This window comes from Cheilinus undulatus, linkage group 21, assembly GCF_018320785.1.
Source record: "Cheilinus undulatus linkage group 21, ASM1832078v1, whole genome shotgun sequence".
In the NCBI taxonomy this organism is placed as follows: Eukaryota; Metazoa; Chordata; class Actinopteri; order Labriformes; family Labridae; genus Cheilinus; species Cheilinus undulatus.
The window spans coordinates 34,094,266-34,100,265 of NC_054885.1; positions in this window are offsets into that span (position 1 = coordinate 34,094,266).

The following is a 6,000-nucleotide window of genomic DNA, read 5'->3' on the forward strand; positions in this document are numbered from 1 at the left end:
GCACAAATGTTGTTGATGATCCATCATCTAAACCTTGATGACTTTGAGCTTGTATTTGATGGTTGCAGCCTTACAGGGTTAAAATTAAGTGAGTAGTTCTGCCCAAGATATCAAATTACTCTTATTTTCAGCCACATTCATCTGTCAAGTCCAGATAAACATCCTTAAATGTACCGTAAAAATAATGAGATGTGAAAACACAGCCTCATATATCATACTCTATATCGACCTCTCTGCTGTTGACAAAAACTTCTTAAAATCAGAGATCTGTTTCTTCAAACAGAAAGATTTAATGCTCTTGTGGTTTTATGTTACATTACAGACCGGATTTTTAAAAACCTGAATCCAAAGCGCTGTCACTCCCCTGAGCAGCTAGCATAAGATAAGAAGTTGTTTTGAGTGCACGCTGTCTTTTAACTCTGCACAGATGAGAAAACCGAGGTGTGAATCCTGCCTCACGGGGGATTTCCATTCCACCATTCTGACAAACAGTATAAGGCGTCCCATGAGAGAAAGGCAGCAAAGCAGACGGTGTTTTCTCTCTGAGTTTAACCCTCAACAATCTAACACAGTCTTATCATCCTCAGCCGTTTGTTTATGGCTGTTTGACAGACTGTTTGTGTAGGCTCAGGCGTTTGACGGCGATCAACTGACTGTCACGGACAGCTGTGGAGAGATATCATCAGACGCTGTCATCAGGTGGCTGCCTCCTTGAGAGAGAGAGTGGGGCTGGAGCTGACAGTTGTCTTTGGGGAATGGGATGCAGGAAGTAAAAATATCTCTGTTGAGATGCTCAGGTTGGGCCCCAGGAAAGAAAATGTCATTAGTTTTTGGAGGCACATAACAATAAGGCACACAAAAACTGTCCAAATACAGGAGTAACCAGCTGATGGTTGCCTGCAAATGGGTGACTCACTGCCAGTAAAGTGGGGGAACTAATAGCAAGTAAACCAGAAAAACTGAGTTACTGAATTACTAACCACAAGTTTACCAAGGAACAAATGAGAAACTGTATGCCAGTTATGAGCAAGGCTGCCCTTGGGGGGGGGGGCTCTGGGGCCCAGTTTCTCTGGGGGGCATGAAGCTAAAGAAATGGTCTATCCTAAATTAAAGCAAATGGTCATTTTATCCAAAACATAGCCTGTTTCAAAAGAAAAAGCCCATTTTCTTAGAATAGTGTGAGCCTTTTTTATTGAACTATTGGACTTTTTATGGTCCTTCCTTGCCCTGCACAAAAGCTGGTATGTTAGAAAAGAAAGGAGAAAAAGAGGCAGCTTTAAAGAAAATCTGACTTCAAAAGTCACAAGATAAAAAAACCTCCAAAAGCTGACTAAACGTGGCTCTGCCTGCTCTAAGGTTGTCCAAATTTGACTTGCACATTTTAACTAAAATTGTTGTGTCAGATCATCAAAAAATTGATCTTCCACAAAAGTAACATGAATAAATACTAAATGCAGTTTTTAATAATGATTTCCAAACCTATCTTGCCCAATGTGTTAAGTAATTTCCACTATGAATTAACTGTGATTTACCACATTTTTTTCAGTTAAATTTCACTAGCCACACCCAGGCTTGATTAATCCAGACTGTTGAATCCAGAAATCCCTTTAATAGAACCGGTCTGACGTGAAGTAGACTAAAAGATCTCAACAAGCAACACATCATAGTGCCATCTAGAAAAGAAATAAAGTTGTTGACATCTATCATACCAAAAAAGGGCTGCAAAGACATTTCTGAGCCTTTGGATGCCAGTAAATTATGGTAAGAGTCATTATCCACAAATGGGGAAAACTCGTAACAGTGGTGAACCTTCCTAAGAATGGCTGGCCAACTGAAAATACTCCAAGAGCACATCTCTGACCCATTAAGGAGGCCACAAAAGAACCCAAAACAACATCTAAAGGCCTGCAGGCCTCACTTGACTTAGCTAAGGTCAATGTTAATGATTCAACAATAAGAAAGAGACTGGGCAAAAATTAACCTAATATGCCAGATAGACAGTTTCATATATCTTTGGCATGGAGATATTTCCCATTCATCTGGGAGACCTCTCGTGCAAAGTGTCTGGGAAGGACAGGACTTTTCCAAAAATCCTCAAAAGGTTATTGGCCGAACATTCTTTCTGTCACATTCATTACTGGCCAATCAGATCATTCACTAAAATTCTTGCCAAAGCCTATTGGAAGATGTGCAAAGCATCTTGGCTGTGTGGCTTTTGCAAACCTTCCCCCTGTGACGATCACAAACTCATGCCAAAGCAGGTCAGCAGACATGTAGGTGAAAACATCTTTAACATAATGAAAAATGTGGTCCAGTTCTGATAAAACTGCCGGTATACTAAAGCTACGTCTGAGCTAACCGCTACACTAAACAATATAACCCTGACCAAAGCTACCATCTTGTTCGTCTCAAATGACACTGATTAGTTGAGCTGAACCATTCCATACAAATGTGGATTGGAGCTTTTCAAGATGGATTTGCCTGATGACAGACATGGAGTCGTGCCAATCCACTGGCTTTGCAAGGTTGGGCAAAAATGGCATCCATGGAAGAGTTCCAAAGCTAAAACTGCTGCTGACCAAAAAGATCACAAAAGCTTGTCTCACATTTGACAAAAAACATCCTCAAGACTTTTTGGGAAAATATTCTGCAGACCGACGAGACAAAAGCTGAACTTCCTTGAAGGGCTGCTTTGCTTGACCTGGTGGGCCTGGACCACTTCCTGTAGTTGACGAAACTATGAATTCTGCTCTTTACCAGAAAATCCTAAAGGAGAACATCAGGCCATTAGTTTGTGACCTTAAGCTCAAGCACACTTGAGTTGTGCAGCAGGACAATTATCCGAAGCACACCAGCAAGTCCAGCTCTGAATGGCTTGAAAGCAAAACGAAGGATTTGGATCGGCCTTATCAAAGTCCGGACTTCATACCTGCTTGAGATGCTGTTTAAACATGCTGTGCATGCTGAAAAACCCTCTAATGTGACTGAATTAATGCAATTCTGCACAGAAGAGCTGTGTTGCCGCCAAGGATGGCACAACCAGTTTTTAGGTTTAGGGGGCAATCGCTTTTTTACAAAGGGGCAAGGTAGGTTTGGATATGACTCAGGTTATCTGTGTCTAATAATAAAATGTGTTTGATGATCTGAAACATTTGAATGTGACAAGTATGCAAGAAAATATAAATCAGGAAGGGGGGAAATACTTTTTCACACCACAGTAAATAACAAAGGACACAAGTCTAATGTTTAAATTATTCCAGTTATTGCATGTTATTATTATTGCATAGAAAAGCCACTGAAATCTGGTGCCGTCTAAAACCATCTTTTGATCCGTCTTGTCTCTTTGTCTTAACCCTTCGCTGTATTAACCTTATGATTAATGCAGGACATCACCAGGATGAGTATAATGGGCTTCAATAGGAAAATGAGTAGGAAATTACCTCAACGTATACACAGAAATCACCCAGGGTCCCCAAGCAATTCTCTCTTTACGAGTACGTGAGATTATTCTGTTACCCAGAGGCCTCCCTGCCCATGTGTATTTGTAAAAGGGGGGACTGCCTGCCTGCCAGCAATTACAACCCATTAGCCCCTGATTGATAGCTTCTCTGAGGGCTAATGCATCATGATAGCAGAAAACAAGATAAAAGAGAAAATGACAATAAATGAATAAAACGCCACTTCTTATTTCTCAAACCTCTGGCCCATTTACGTCATTTCAGCGACTGATGCAGTTTTTATCTACGCAAAGAAGAACAAATGACTTCAGAGGCGCACGATGGGGCGAAGCATGAATCAGCAGAACGAAACAGGACAAACGTGTCGGCCTGCTTGAGAGTTGGAGGTAGTTTGCTTTATCTACAGACGGTGAGATTAGGGACGTTTCGGTATGGGACAACATTTGTGGTTCAACTGTAGGACAGGAATTTGAGTGCGGAGTCGTACACCATTTATGACTTTATACAGCAGCCTATGGTGTCACATGCTCTCTGCTGGGCCGCTATCAGAGACTTATGGAAAACACTCGGAGCTGTGTGGAGCCTCTTTGTGTCAGTTGTACTCAAATTCTCCTCTGCTCTGTCAGGATTTGCATGTGCATTACATGATAATCAAACCGGGGTGATTGTGGATCTAGAAATGGGGAAAAAGCCCTGAAGATCAGGAGACTATGAGTGACTTTGGTCCCTAGAATAAGTCAGTATTGCAGTGATAAAAGCCTTTTTTAAACTAGAAGTCTATCTCTGTGTATCAGCCAACAAACATCATGTCAGGACCGTTAGCATAAAGAGCAGGTCTGGACAGGACCCTTTGCTGTATCATTTACAAAAACCCAACATTAATCCCAGAAATTTCCTTTAACAGGCAGAAACCTCCAGCAGAACTATGAACAACCATACTTCAACACTAGTCTGGATGAGCCAGGTGGAGCTTAATTTATAGTTGCATGCACAGGTACATCCTAGAAAACTGAAATATTCCATAGGTCTTTTTGTTTTAATCTTGGTGAATAAGTCTTACAGCTGACAAAAATCCACAATCATAGGGAAGACTGCTGGCTTGACTCTTGTCTAGAGCAGTGGTTCTCAACCTTTTCATCCCCCAAAATAAAGGTGCCAGAGACTGGGGACCCCTGCTGTACCTGAAGGTGGTTGAACAGCCATGCAAATTCTAGAATAGTCATGCAGACAAAGATGTCCAAAAGAAGGGATAAAGGGGAGAGCTTTCTGGGGCCCAGCCAGACTGGGGGCCCATGGAGGTCGGCAAAACCATGGTCAGTTGTAAAGTTAAGCTGTGATAGCCATATTTTATATTTCACCTGAAAAAATAACCGCTCTTATCAATGAAACAAATCCCTTTTTAAATTAAAATGGGTTAAAAATTGAAAACATGGGTTAATAATGGCAAAAACTTGTGGAAAAGGTGATGAAATTGGATCTCAAAAGTAGCAGAAATGGGTTAAAAGTGTCAAAAAATATAAGAATGGCAATAAATGGCATAAAAAAGGCAAAATGGGTAACAGTGGCAAAAATAAGTAAAGGGGAATTTAAAAAGTGGCTGAAAAGGCTTTAAATTGGGAAAATGGGTGGAAATTTGATGAAATGGCAGGAAAAATCCACATAAACTGTCAAAATAGTGCTAACTGAGAAAGAAAAAGCGGGCAGATATTGGCATAAATTGGTCCAACTGGCAAAACTGGGCATATCAGAGAGTAAAAGTGTGGTTAAAATGGGAAAAATTGGGCAAAAGTGTTAAAATGGGGTTAATAGTAGCATTTATGGGTCAACAGAGGCACTATTGGCTTATGTGGCAAGAATTGGTTTAGAAGTGGCAAAAACAGGCAGAAAAAAGTGGTGGAAAGGGTTTAAAATAGCAAAAACAAGTGTTAAATGGGAAAAAATGTGTTAAAATTTGTGGGAAAAAAATGATGAAAACTGGTTGAAAGTTGGCAAAATTGGTGTAAGCTGGCAATAGTGGAATTCAAAAAATATTCTGAGTTTTTTTTTAGGAATGCTGGAGACCCCCCTCTTAGTGTCTCATGACACCTAAGGGGGTCTTGACCCCAAGGTTGAGAACCACTGGTCTAAAGCAGTGGTTCCCAAAGCTAGGGTCAGAACCCCCGAGGGGGTCGCAAGACAGTGAAGGGGGTCGCTGAATACTTTCCAAAAGCAAACAGAAATTAAATATGATTTATAATCATACATTTTATAGATCATTGTTAAAAATTATTGTTATTGTTATGTTTATAAAATAAAAACATAGTTATCGAGTAATATTTGTGCTTAAATGTAAGTAAGTGATAAAACTACCTAAAATACAAGTTTGATATCTTGATGTTTTATGCAACATTTTGCATTTTATCCCCTTCAAGGTGAGGCGCAGGTCCCTGAACTCTGACACCGTTATCTTTGGGGTCACGGGCTGGAAAATTTGGGAACCCCTGGTCTAGAGAACAATTGCTGACACCGTCCATGAGGAGGGTAAGCCACAGAAGGTCAGTGC